The 13,847-nt window shown below is 37.8% G+C and overlaps 1 protein-coding gene across 13 annotated transcripts in view; it reads right to left on the bottom strand.

Moving 5' to 3' along the window:
• Window positions 1-12,640, bottom strand: part of STAU1 (staufen double-stranded RNA binding protein 1) — a 57,344-nt gene extending 44,704 nt beyond the window's left edge. For 5 of the 13 annotated variants that reach the window (XM_036748951.1, XM_036748953.1, XM_036748955.1 and 2 more), the window contains exon 1: window positions 12,444-12,572. The gene's annotated coding sequence lies outside the window, so the exon portion shown is untranslated. Of the gene's footprint in view, window positions 1-12,443 lie in introns of all 13 variants that reach the window. The other 8 variants (XM_036748947.1, XM_036748948.1, XM_036748949.1 and 5 more) reach the window with 5 other exon arrangements.
• Window positions 12,641-13,847: the final 1,207 nt, after the last annotated feature.

Below are 13,847 nucleotides of genomic sequence, written 5' to 3'. Positions count from 1 at the left end.
TATACATATACATACATACATACAAATATACAATAAACAATGAAGTAAAATACATAAAAGGGTCACAGTACATAGTCAATAATCAATATACTCCTCCCACTTTCCACAGATTCCTAAAGTCCTTCTAATTCAAAGTTCCACCCAGAGATTTGGGGTTCATTATGCTATAGGAAAAATATTCCCACTGAAATAAAAATTTTTCTTACAGCATTTAGAAAGAGAAACAAAGTTGGATGTTCTAGAAAGATATTTTGTAAGCCCAAATTTAACCCTTCAGAGATATGTACTTAAGCATAAAACCTTACAGTACTGCTGTGAGGACCTGAATTCCTTCAGAAGGGAAACAAGCTTGGGTCTGGCTAGTAGATGGGTAGCACCTCTTCCCATCAATCACCCACACACCATCTGAATATTTCATGGCACTATAAAAGTGCAAACTCCAGGTTCCTTGCTCCCTCATACTAAGGTATTTGTCTCTTTGATGTTCTTCCAGCTTTGGGGGCTTTTCTCTCTTCGAAAGAGGACCTTTGCCCACAAAATCCCCTTTTCTTGATAGGTCAGACTTTAAGACTCTTGAAAGTGGGTTAGTTGGTAAGGCAGGTGCTGCTTAGGAAATTATCCTTTTTTTGGTATTTATTCAATATTTGCCTTTTCCCCATTACAAGTAAAAACATTTTTTTTAACATTTGTTTTTAAAACTTTGAATTTCAAATTCTCTCCCTTCCTCCCTTCCCACCCCCCCCACCACTGACAAGGCAAGCAATTCCAAATAGGTTATATATGTGTAGTCATGCAAAACACAGTCATAAGTCATGCTGTGAAAGAAAACACAGACTGTCCCCCCACAAAAAAAAAACCTCAAGTAAAATAAAGAAAGTGAAAAACAAAACAAAACCCCAAAGTTGCTTCAATCTGTATTCAGACCCCACTGGTTCTTTCTCTGGGGATGGTTAGCATTTTTCATCCTAAATTCTTCAGAGCTGTCATGGATCATTTTATTTCTGAGAACAGCTAAGTCATTCACAGCTGATCATCTTACAATATTGCTGTTACTTTGCACCCATTACATTTCACTTCGCATCAACCCAATGTAAGTCCAGGTTTTTCTGAGAACATCCTGCTCATTAGGAAATTATCCTTTTGTTAGAAGGTTAGAGTCAGGTATTGATTGGGTAGTGCCTAGGAACCCTCAGAAACTTCCATTCTCTGATTAAAAGGCTGGATTCTGGGATTCTCAAACTTGAGAATGTTAAAGAATGACTTCTTAGCATAAACTCTCAACACTCCCCCATAAACTGGGGTGAGGGAACTCCATCACTTTGACCATATGGTTCCTCTTTCCATAGCTGCTACATAGTTGATAGCACATGTTCCTCTCCGACTAACTCTCCAGGGCTCACACTCAACCACTGCCCAACTGCTGATGTCTTTTGGGCTAAGAGGGCATCATCTCTGGGACAACTGACCATGGGTCTTGTCTCAAGGCAGCCATTAATGGATAGGACATAGTGGTGGAAAAATCCCTCAGGATCCTGTCTAATCCTAGCTCCTAGCGTAAGGACTCCTTTTATAAGCCAGCAAAAAGGAAGTCCACAATGTCTATCCTACAGGAGCGTAAGCCAACCAATCTGTTATCATCAGTCACTGAGATGTTCTCTAGGGGGTGCCAGGGGGCAAATCCATATCCTCCACAGGAAAATATAATTAGGTTTCACCTCCCTATAAATTCATCAGATTAACCAGACAACTCCCCAGATTTTCCCACTGTAACTCAGGGATGAATATTTTTATTGAAGGTTTTGCAAGTATACTACTCTTAAGTAGAGTACTATTATATCTTACTGCTAGGAAATCAGCTAAAAACCAGGAAGGAAACAAAACAAATCTATGAACAGCCAACATTACTATCACAAATTCATAAATTTTACTCCTAAAAGGGTCCCTCAAGCTCTGACTCAGTCTATCTTTATTTTATACACAGTTCTAGCTAGTTTAGTTATCTGTATTCCAAAACCAGTTGATCAGAAATAGCAGATCAGTGCTAAAGATAGGCAATGACCAGTGAAAACAAGAGTTCAGAAAAAACTACAAAGGGCAGACAGAACTCAGACACCATTTTATTTAATACAGGAGCAAATAGCCCTAAACAGCTCAATAAGCCTAGAAGGTATCTGAATAATTGAGTTTCAAAATGATGACTTTGTGTCATTAAAAAAGAGATTAAGTTAGGGTTGATATGCCTTTTGGGGAAGATAGGATCTAAAAATAACAGATTTTAGAAGAAATTCTTTGAAAAACATTTAAAATTTTAAAAAGAAATGTGGACCCTTAAAAGGGACCATTCTCAACTATCCAAGAAACTCAGCTACTTAGAAAGGTGAATTCATCCCTGAGGGCACCAGAGGACTGAGGTCCTAATTGAAAGGCAACTAATTTGCCCAACAGCATTCAAATGACATATAGGAAAAGGGCAGAGAAGTTCAAAGATGGAATCAGAGCAAGTTATGTCAACGGTAGAACAAAGTACAAAACATAAGCCATCAAACAGTAAAACCTTAGCATACACACATATAACTTTTCAGAGTGAAAAGCCATTCTAAGTAGAATCATAACAGCCAGGGCATATGACAATACTGTATATATGACAGAAAATTCACAGGATAGGTGATTTTAATTTATAAGCATAAGAACAGATAAAACTCGTTAAATCATAAAGCTAACTGCATGATGGGGAGACGACATAGAGACAACCTAAACAGCATTACCTATTCCATTTAGAAAATTAAAACTTTCAACATCCTTTCTGGTATTAATAAGCTATACTTATTTCACTATAGACCATACAGGTTATCCTAGAAGTACCTACAGCATGAAATCTCATATGCATATACAATCTCACTAAAACTAAAAATCTAAATATATTTAATCCGTTTAGTCAAAGTATTATTATAAACTGACTACTGCTCATTTGGAGCACTATGTAAGCCTCTTTCTTGAATACCTTCATATCAAATTAGGAAGAGCTGGTTCAGAGGCACCTGAATACACAATCAAAATATCCTATCAATATCTCATTTCATTAGACCATAAAGGAACAGCACAATATGCAAAATAAAGATTAAAAGAGGGAAAATAAATTGGAATAACATAAAAGAATGAACAGGAAGGACAAAGGGCAATTATTATCAAACATTGTATAGCTAATTATGAGCCAAGACCTGAAACTAGAAATATTACTTTTTCTTAAAAAGAACAAAGAATTACAGTTTAATATTATTGGTCTCCTGACATAGGTGATGGGCTCAATGTGCAGATCAAGACATATTTTTAATTGGACGTGGCCAATGAGGGAATTTATTTTGGTTGACTGTATATTTGTTACAAGAATTTTGCTTTTCTTTTCTTTTTCAAAGAGGGAGAGATGAGAGGGAGAAAAAATAAGCTTTTGTTCTTTGAAAAAATTATATTAAAAAAATTTAGTTCATAAGTTTACTTTAATGGGACTTACTAACAAAAGTTAAGTAATTAAACCATTAACCACCTATTCGAAGCATTACTCTATGTTAGGTACTGTAGGGATCCAAATAGGATGAGAACATGGTTGTTGCCTTTATGAGGCTTATAGCCTAGTAGGTGAGAAAAGGAGTGCACATAACTATAACACAAGGTGCAATGTGGAAATGGATTAAAAGAGACACAGTTATGAGAGTTAGAAGGAGAGAGCATTTCTTGCTGAGAAAGACAAAGAAACTAAGATATGCTTCCTGGAAGAGATGGTATTTGAGCTGAAATAATAAATACTACCACAAACAAAAGTACTATTAACATATTAATTTCTACCCTTTTGTATGTAATACAAATCTAAAGATGGTAAAGTTTAAAACATAGGGAGTTTAGAGGAGCATGGAATAGTTTTCCTGTCAGATATAAGGACAAGGGAAGAATTTATGACCAAATGAGATAGAGAGCATTATGGGATGTAAACCGGATTAATTTCTGATTACATTAAATTAAAGAGGGTTTGCACAAATAAAACCAATGTAGCCAAGATTAGAAAGCAGAAAACTGGGGGTTAGGTGGTGGAATTTAATAGCAAATTTCTCTAATATGTAGACAATCTTAAATATATAGAGAACTGAGTTAAATTTATTAGAATATTGATAAATAATTAAAGCATATGAACAGGCAGTTTTCAGATAAAGAAATCAAAGCTATCTATAGTCATATGAAAAAATGCTCTAAATCACTACTGATTAGAGAAATGAAAATTAAAACAACTGAGGTACCACTTCATACCCATCAGATTGGCTAATGAAGACAGAAAAGGAAAATGACAAATGTTGGAGGGGATATGGAAAAATTGAGACATTAATGAATGCAGCGTTCATGGAGTTACAAACTGATCCAACCACTGCGGAGAGCAAGTTGGAACTACGCCCAAAGTGTTATAAAACAGTGCATATACCCTTTGACCCAGCAATATCACTACTAGGTCTCTAGCACAAAGAAATCTAAAAAAAAAGAAAAGAAAAGAAAAGAAAAGGACATGCATGTACAAAAATATTTATAGCAGCTCTTTTTTTCAGTAGCTAAGAACTGGAAGTTGAAGGGATGCCGATTAACTGGAGAATGGCTAAATAAGTAGTGGTATGTGATTGTGATGGAATACTATTGGGCCTATAAGAAATGATGAGCAGGATGCTCTCAGAAAAACCTGGACTTACATGAACTGATGCAAAGTGAAATGAGCAGAACCAGGAAAACATTGTACACAATAACAGCAATATTGTACAATGAAGAATTGTGAATGGCTTAGCTAGTCTCAGCAATATGATGATCAATCCCAGACAATCCCAAAGGAGTAATGATGAAGCATGCAATCCATCTCCAGAGAAAGAAGTGATTGCCTAAATACAGACTGAAGCATGCTAGTTTTCACTTTCTTTTATTCTCATTCTCTATTGGAGTCTTCTTGTACAAAATTAGTAATATGCATGATTGCACATGTATGACCTATATATATTTGCTTACCATGGTGGGGAGAGGGAAAAAGGACAGAATTAGGAACTCAAAACTTAAAAAAAAACTCAAACGTTAAAAAACTGTTTTAACCTATAATTGGGGGGAAAATATTATATATTTTTAAAAAAACATAAGGGGGGTAAGCTAAGTGGTACAATGGATAGAGCAACAGCTCTGGAGTCTGGAGGACCTGAGTTCAAATCCAGCCTCAGACATTTACTAACCCTAGTTGCCTCCAAAAATCAAAATTAAAAAAAACAAAACAAAACAGGAAGATAACATTTATCAACACAATCTAAAATATTTGAATGATTGGTCAAATCACTAATCAATGAAAAGATAAAAAAAATGCCTCCTATCTCATTAAAAACAAATTCTGGTGACAAAAGAAAAAAAAAAAAGACAAGGAGAATCAACCATGAAAGCACTAACAGCAAATTTATTAAATCTGCAATAGTTGACATGAAGCTAGGAAGGAGAGCTAATATGTCAGACATTTTTGAGTGCAAAAAGATCTCAACAAGATAGGACAACGGAAAGAACCACTGACATATAACAGAATTAAATGTAAAGCCTTACATTCAGGTTCAAAAAATCAAGTACAGAAAGGGAGACACGGCTAGACAATTTATGATGGAAAAGACCTGGAGGTTTAAATTTACTGCAAGGTCAATGAGTCAATTTTATGACACGGCAACAACAAAAAAAAACTAATGACATCTTAGGTGGTATGAATAGAGGCATAATGCCCAGAATGAAAGAAGTTATAATAGTCCCACCGCATTCTGCCTTGTTCAGACTACAGCTAGAGTACTGTAGTTAATTCTTGGTACCATACTAGACTAGAAGAACACTGACAACCAGGAGAAAACTTGAGGGGGGATGGGGAACGATATTCGCTTAGCTTTCTCTGGTTGAAAAGGGACTTGTTCTTCTTCACTAGACAGAGCTAGGACCTCCTCATGGGTAACAATCACAGAATGACAAATGTTACTGAAAGAAAAATGTGCTAGCACTTAAAGCTGCTCCAAAGGTGAATGGGCTTCCTCAAGCAGAGAGTGGAACGATGGCCGCTTGTTAGGGATAATAGAGTAGAGGTATTAAACTCAAATAGAAAATGATCCCTGAAATCTCTGCAGGCTGTATATAGATTTAGAAAATCACAAGCTGACATTATCCATGTCGTATTCCTTTTTTATTTATTTTGTTACGGTTCAGGCAACACTCAGGAGTTTTGCTGGCCCCTTAAGCCCCCTGGGAGTTTGAGATTTCTGTTGTAGAGGTGTTCTTGTTCAGAGATGACTCGGACTATCTAGTTATTTCTGAAGGACCTTCCAACAAAGAGATTCTATGATTCTATAGTAGTAGAGAAACATAATTAGATGATGATGTAAAAACTCCTATTTTAAAGTCTTTGAGTTGGAAGGGTCCTCAACTCTCTAACTTTACAGTTTATCTGAAGTCTGAAGTCTGAATAAGGGACCAAACTTGTAAATTCACTGGTCACCCCAAGGTGAAGAAATATCCTCTACTAATGCGGTTCGTTACCTCTGAGGCACTGAGAGAACTGCCTAGAACACTGAGATCAACCTTACCCAGGAATAAAACAGGTTTGTGGGACCTGAACTAAGGCTTCCCGGCTTTAAGGTCAGCTCTCTATACACTACAACATGATGCTCTGTCACAGATGGAGACACTAATATTAACTCAGGCTATTAACTAATTCAAAACTCAGTGCTATCTCCCTTTCTTCATCAAATGATCCTCACATAATAATCTTAAAGCCAAATGAAAATTTATTGAACCTTAATACTTACTTATTTTTTTAAAAGTCCCATATATCAGTTTACATTAAAGTACAATGGAAAAATATGCAAACAAGGAAAGTATAATGTCCTCAACCAGGGCACATAATTGATATCACTCCAACACCGGTGGATAAAGATCCTAGAAAGAGACCTAAGTTCATCAGTAACTTCAATAATCATGTTTTTGAAACAAATATAAACTATATTAGTCTAACAAATTTTTTAATCTTTATCATCTGGCTCAGTAAAATTAATCAAAACTCCTTAGATAACTGATTTTTATACAAGGTTAAAACAACGCAGTTTAATTTGTCTTTTTAAAAACCCCACGAATTCACTCTTATTGCATCTATAAAATTAGTATCTTGATTAAGCAAATTTTGCATTACATTTTTGTTACAAAGTGACAATTAATAAGTCTAATTAAAAATAAACACTTTTGGGGCAGCCAGGTGGCGCAGTGAGTAGAGCACTGGCCCTGGAGTCAGGAGGACCTGAGTTCAAATCCAGCCTCAGACACTTGACACACTTACTAGCTGTGTGACCTTGGGCAAGTCACTTGACCCCAACTGCCCTGCCTTTTCCCCTCAAAAACAAACAAACAAAAAAAACAAAACAAAAAATACTTTCCTCAGTTTTTTTATCCCAGTTTTTAGGAATTATATCTTATACAAGCATGCTGAACAAAACTGTTAAACAAAAAAACTAAATGTGCTGATTCATAATAAGAGTAGATATAGTCTCCAGGGATTTTGTGGATCTATAGCTACATTATTTATAGGATCACAGATGTGATATCACCAATCTTATTAAGCAGTGCTGGAACTTTAATATATACAAAGTGAATTAAACTACTTACAATAAGTTTTGCTTTAGTGGTGCTGGGGGATTTTGGCCCACAGCATTCAGTAAAGTTGACCACCTAAGACATCTCTGCAACCTCTGGTACACGATAACATTAACAAATAATCTTACGGTTCGCTGGTCTGAATTCTATGTTTAGGATAAACTTATTCAACTAAAATTTCACTGGCAGCAGAGTACAACAGAAAGCTAGCTCTAGTGTGCTTTCCTCAGAAAGCCTCAGGTTCAAGTCCTGGCTAAGTCACTAGCACCCTCACCTTGACCTCTCTGAGTTTCAATTTCCTCATCTGTAAAATAAGGATAAAAATTGCCATTCTACTCTGCCTCACATGATACTATGATCACAAGTACAAAGGATAGGGTCAGCCCTAACTAACCAAGCTTCATAATATCCTTCCTTAAAGGGAGCTTGATTAGATGGGATTCAATTCAGTAGTTATTTATTGATGTTCATTAGGCAATTTGTCAAAGGTAACAGTCAACATTAATTTTAGTATTAAAAAAATACAACTTGGTTCTTACTCTTCTATTTCTGTAACTAATCAAACTCTTCTCTCAACATATCCCTAAAAAGACCATATAAATCCAGCTTAGTTAAAAATTAACTTTAATAACTAGCACATCTTCTCAGAGAGTTGAAACTTTAGTTTGCAATTTCATCTTTTTTAGAATTGCCCTAGTGCTATGACCTCAACCATAATAAAAGATTTACTTAAAAAGGTCAGGAGAAAATTAAGAACAGGAAACTATTTCTATTTTCAAAGCCTCCTGTCACCAAGAAACTCAATTCAAAAACATATTAAATATGCATTCTATAATTTTTTTTAATTTAATGGCTATTATTTGTAAGGCACCATGCTAGGTAATATAAACAAGACTGACTAAAAAAAAAAAAAAAGTCTGAGCCCCTCAAAGTTTACATCCTACCGGGGGAGGAGGAAGAGGGGAGAAATCTCTAAAAACAACCTCTGGTAGGTCTGGTATAAACCAAAAATTACAGTAAAATGTTATAGTAATTTCAGTGACCAACATTACATCACCACCCAAACTCATTCAGATACCTTAACCAGTTAAAGTAATTCCCATATTTAATATGATAGAAGGATTTATAATGTCCAGATTAAGCAATACTTTATCATTCTATTAGATTCTAAGCCATGACATCAAATACTATGTGACATGATCCAGTTTAGGGATTCACATAAGAACATTAACAAGGCCTCAGGTATTGACTCTTGTCAGATTTGTTGCTGAAACATCCAGTAAGCCACACTGCATACTTAGTAAAAGCAATAGTTCTTTGCAAAATTGAAAAATTGTATTAATGCTAGTGGGTTTAATTCCAAATAAGGAAATATTCTCGGTCATATCAAAGAATATAAGAGAAGATGAGGAAATCAGCAGAAATTTTCAATTTCCACTTACTTTGTGCTTCAATGTATTAAGTATTTTTGGCCTACTGTGACTATGTCCTGGTTGCAGAGGCCTGTCTTTTCATTTTCCATTACTGGATGCATGACACTTTAGAAGTGGAATCCTGCCCCTGAAATAGTTCTACAAGTTTTTGTTTGTTCCATAACTTGACATCTATATACAAATGTGCTTTTCCTGGCTATATCTTGAAAGGGACAAAAATTGAATCAGAAGGGAGTATCTTTATGAGAGCAACAATAAATACTAAAAAATTTATAAATGAAAAATACTACAAAGCTTGGAGCATTTTTCAAAATAAAATATAACCTTTTCCTTTTCTAGACTAAGTGCGGGTTCAAAAACTACAGTCTTGCCATGTTTTGGTGACTAAAACAAAACATAAAATTTCCACTGCCTCTAAGGACAGACAACTAGAATACTAATACTACATGTACACAACAGAACAATTTTGAAAGTGATGTTTGTAGCTATACATTTAATAATTCTAGAACCTGACATAAATTAAATATTAACAACTTTCTTAAATGACAGAAATATCTTTTAAAATTACAGAGGACAATATATTTGCTTGTCATCTACAGTTATGTTGATATTACATGTCTACTAAAATCAAAGTTTCAAAATTACTAAATTTACTATTAAAAAGTATAATGGGTGATGAGGCTTTTAAAAAAATCCTCCAGAATAGTTTAAAGTTTCTAATCAGAATATTCTTTACTTAATTCTTAACCTAAAATTACATCAGCATATTTGCACAACCACTGTAAAGAACCTTTCAAAGTTTTCATCACATAACTTATTAACCATAGTTTAACTTTGACACAAAAAGTTATTTTCTTTTAAAGATGGTTTAACAAATGTCCCTTAGACCAGGAAGAAAAATCCAACAGTTAGATTTTTTTAAAATTAGTATCACAAAAGAGAAAAACAACTGCTGTTTCATATGCAAATAGTACACAAATAATATATCTTGTAGTCTAAGAAAAAACTGATCTAAATCCTGCCCCACATCTAATTCACCAAAACCTCCACAAACCTCCACTTTAGCCATAAAAATGCATATTACAATAATTTCTACTCCACAAAATAAAATAATTACCATCTGTAAATTGTTAACTGAAAAATAACTTTATACATTCATTAGAAAAATAAGTAACTTGAGAGAAAATAACAGCTTGGGAAAAATTAGTTAAATTCTAAGTCAATTTTAAAATACTGTAGTTTGTGGCAGCACTGCGCTTTACAAAAGGCAACAGGTAATTTGTTTGATTCATAGTTTAAACATTTAGGAAACTTACAGCTATTTTAAAATACAGTGAAGTGGACAATGAGACCTTATAAACGTATCAAATTATAATGGGCAAGTGTCTAATGTGTGTACTTCATAAAATTAAGCAAAAGGTGTTTCTAAGAGGATGTGAATCTATTTAAATAATTTAAAATAGTATAAAAGAACCTTTTCATAGAACAAACAAGTATCACCTAATCTTTTTTGTACATCAGGGTTTTCACAACCCAGTTTGCCTAGTACAAGATATACCAGTATGCTTAACTTCTGAATTAAAAATAAACTCAGCACGCACAAACGAACCTGTCACAATAAACTCTCACCTGTCACCGCTAAAATTACTCCCTCTGCAATCCAACTACTTTAACTTTTATGTCAATAACTCTCACTTTGATTACTTAAAGATAGCCCAAGCAACTTAAAATCAGTTTTCTCCTGCAGACTCACAACTATTAAGACAATTTCACGGCATAAGGAAAAAGCACAAAGTAGTCCCTGAAACCTTAAAGCTTTTCCCATAGCCAAAAAAAACCCCATAGATGACTGGGCTGCCATATTCATTTGGCCTTATAAAAGAGATTCTCTTACATACACGATTGATATTGCAACATGGGTTAAGTGCATAGATTTATGATGGGGATCCGTAAATGGGGGCAGAGGGGCTGGCAAAAAGGTATGGTGTTAGAGGTTTGGACTATATTATAGTAGAAAACGCAACAATTTGGAATAAGGACAAGGACGTAAATAAGCTACCGAATACACCTATTGACTAAATACGGGATGGCAACACTACCTTTCTCTTACACGGTTGTGGCCCCAAATGATAAATGAATCAGCTAGTTCCACATACTTTATACCGGAGGGATGATGGGATCTCTCACATCTATATTAGTTGCTATGGATCAGTATCAACTGAAATACTCTTCTCCTCAATACAACCGCCTGCAGAAAAAAGCATTCCCCACCCCCCACCCCCAAACACACAGGTGTTGGAGGGCTGCAGCTAAGGAACTTTGATACCACCACTGTTTCTTTCCTTCCAAGGAACCAGAACCATACATAACTTCATCCCTAATACGAAAGGCACATTTGATATAGAAAAGCTCGGAGAATTAAAAAAAAAACCAAAAAACAACCAAAACCCGTCTATCCTCTCCCTTAGGATAATGAATATTGGGACACAGAATAATAAAAAAACTGCTGGAGCTTCAACAATTTAATTCAACGAACATTCCACGGACAATCTGGCAGACAGCGGAGTAGGGAAAAGGGTCAGAATAAATTCCTTTAGGCATTGGAGTTCAGAGATGAATACTCTAGCCTTAGAACTGGGCTAGGAAAAAAAACCGAACTGGGTTTGGGGGGTGTGTGCAAAATGCTTTAGAGAGGAGCTTACTGTTGGTTCCTGCCTTAAAGGGCCTGGTCTTCCCCTCTGTGGCAAAGAACAGGTTAAAAAGGCTGTTGCGCGTCCCTCACTCAGGCTGAGAAGGTGCAGGGAGAGGAAGGGGACTGCTGGGAGGAGGAGAAGACACTAGTCCCCAGCAAGGTGGGGGCTGCAGCAAACACCATTCCTCGGGGGAAAAGGCGGGGAGGGGCACAAGCAGAAAAAGACCTAGGATGGAGGAGAGACGGCGGAGGAACCTGCGCCTCCCGAGTCCCCATCCCCCGGGAGGGGCGGCGAGGGGCCGGGATAGGAGGTGAAGGCTGAGGGCTCTTCTCCCAGAATAGGCCTGATCCCCGCCCCGGGGAGGGCGGAGGGACTGAGGCCTTTATTGGGGGAGGGGGGGGGGGGCGGCAGCCCCTCCCCACTCAGGCCAGGGAGGGAAGCTGACTCCCTCAGCGGCCTAGTGTCCCCAGCCCTATCCGCCGAGGCACGCTCAAAGCGGCGGGTTGCCTCTCCTCCTCCGGCCGAGCTAGGCCGGGGTGGCTCGGGAGAGCGGTCTCCCGTCCCCTCCACCTCTCCCTCACCCACCCGCCATCCCAGGCCCTTCCCCCAAGCTGCAACGGGCTGGGCCGAAGCGCCTCACCTGGATTCCCGGGACTCGTCCCCCGCCGAAGGATCGGTTAGGCGGTGGTTGTGAAGAGGGAAGGGGAGGCGGAATGGCCTGTAGGGGGGCGGGCGCCGGGGATCGGGGAGGGAGGGAGGGGGGAGCCGAGCCAGACGCTGCGGCCACAGGGCAAACACTAAAGAGAATGAGCCGCTCGGGCTCCCGCAGCCAGGCAGGAAGTGACGGGGGGAGGGACAGGGCCCGACCCCCTCCTTTCCCCGATCCCCTCCCCCCATGACAGAAACTACAATTCCCGGCAGGTTCAGCGCAGCTCTAGCTACGGAGACTACAATTCCCGGCAGGCACTGCATGAAACCCTCCCCGTTACCTTCCACGTAGGGAATCAAAATTGTCTTTCGCGAGCAGGCTGAGGCGTGGCCCTTTGCTGGAGGCTCGCTCAGCCTGTCCTTTCTTGCGCTAGACTAATGGGAGCTGTAGTCCCCACGTGATGCATAGGCCCAAATTCAGAGACAGCGGGCAGGAAGTGGCACCCTTTTAAAAGCATAGGCAGGGGTTACCTCTGATAGGATGTCCTGGAACAGGTTGGTGTTATTCAGTTAGACTTCAGCAAATACGCATGGGTATAACCATCCTTCTGATGGTCTTCAGTGGCACAAACTCTCATACCCCTCGAGGTAACTGGCAGCCTCTAGAATCCCAAAGGGCCTATTTACACTGTCTTTGTTTCCTCACCTGCATTCTTTCCCTCCCTCCCTTTCTTCATTCCTCCATTCCTCCATTCCTTCCTTCCTACCTTCCTTCTTTCCTTCCTTCCTTCCTTCCTTTCTTCTTTCCTTCCTTTTTTCTCTAAATAGACAAGCAGGAGTTAATATCAGAGATGACTTTATATCCAGAATCCTCCAGGCCTCCAAGAAAAAGCAAGCTAAATAAATATGTTCTTAGTTTGTACCAGTCTTAACTTGGACTGTATTTAACCAAGGATTTCTAGCAGCACAGCACACCCGGACATTATTCTCCAACTTCGCTGTTTCTAAGCTCCATAGCTTTCTATTTATACTTACTTTTTTCATATACTCTCATTTGTATTTTTTAATAGAAAGATTAAATAGGCTATCTCCATTCTTATTTTTCTCCATGATTCTTGGGCATATCTTGCCATAATTCCTCCCTAAAGGAATCCAATGTACTCTGGACTTTTCTTCTCTTGTGATTTTTATATTTCAGGATTCTAGTGCAGCACTTCGGTTATTCCCTCGGTCTAAATACAGGACTAGCCTATCTCATCACTTACATGTGCTAAGAATCATACGCATTAAAATCCATTTTTTAGTGTAAAGAATATAATTTATCATTTATCATAACAGCAATCAATCAATAAGCCTTTATTAAGTACCAACTATGTACCTGGCAGTATACTAGATG

The sequence above is a fragment of the Trichosurus vulpecula genome, chromosome 3 (assembly GCF_011100635.1).
Source record: "Trichosurus vulpecula isolate mTriVul1 chromosome 3, mTriVul1.pri, whole genome shotgun sequence".
In the NCBI taxonomy this organism is placed as follows: domain Eukaryota; kingdom Metazoa; phylum Chordata; class Mammalia; order Diprotodontia; family Phalangeridae; genus Trichosurus; species Trichosurus vulpecula.
The sequence above is the reverse complement of the archived record's forward strand: the minus strand, read 5'-3'. Positions and strand labels throughout refer to the sequence as shown.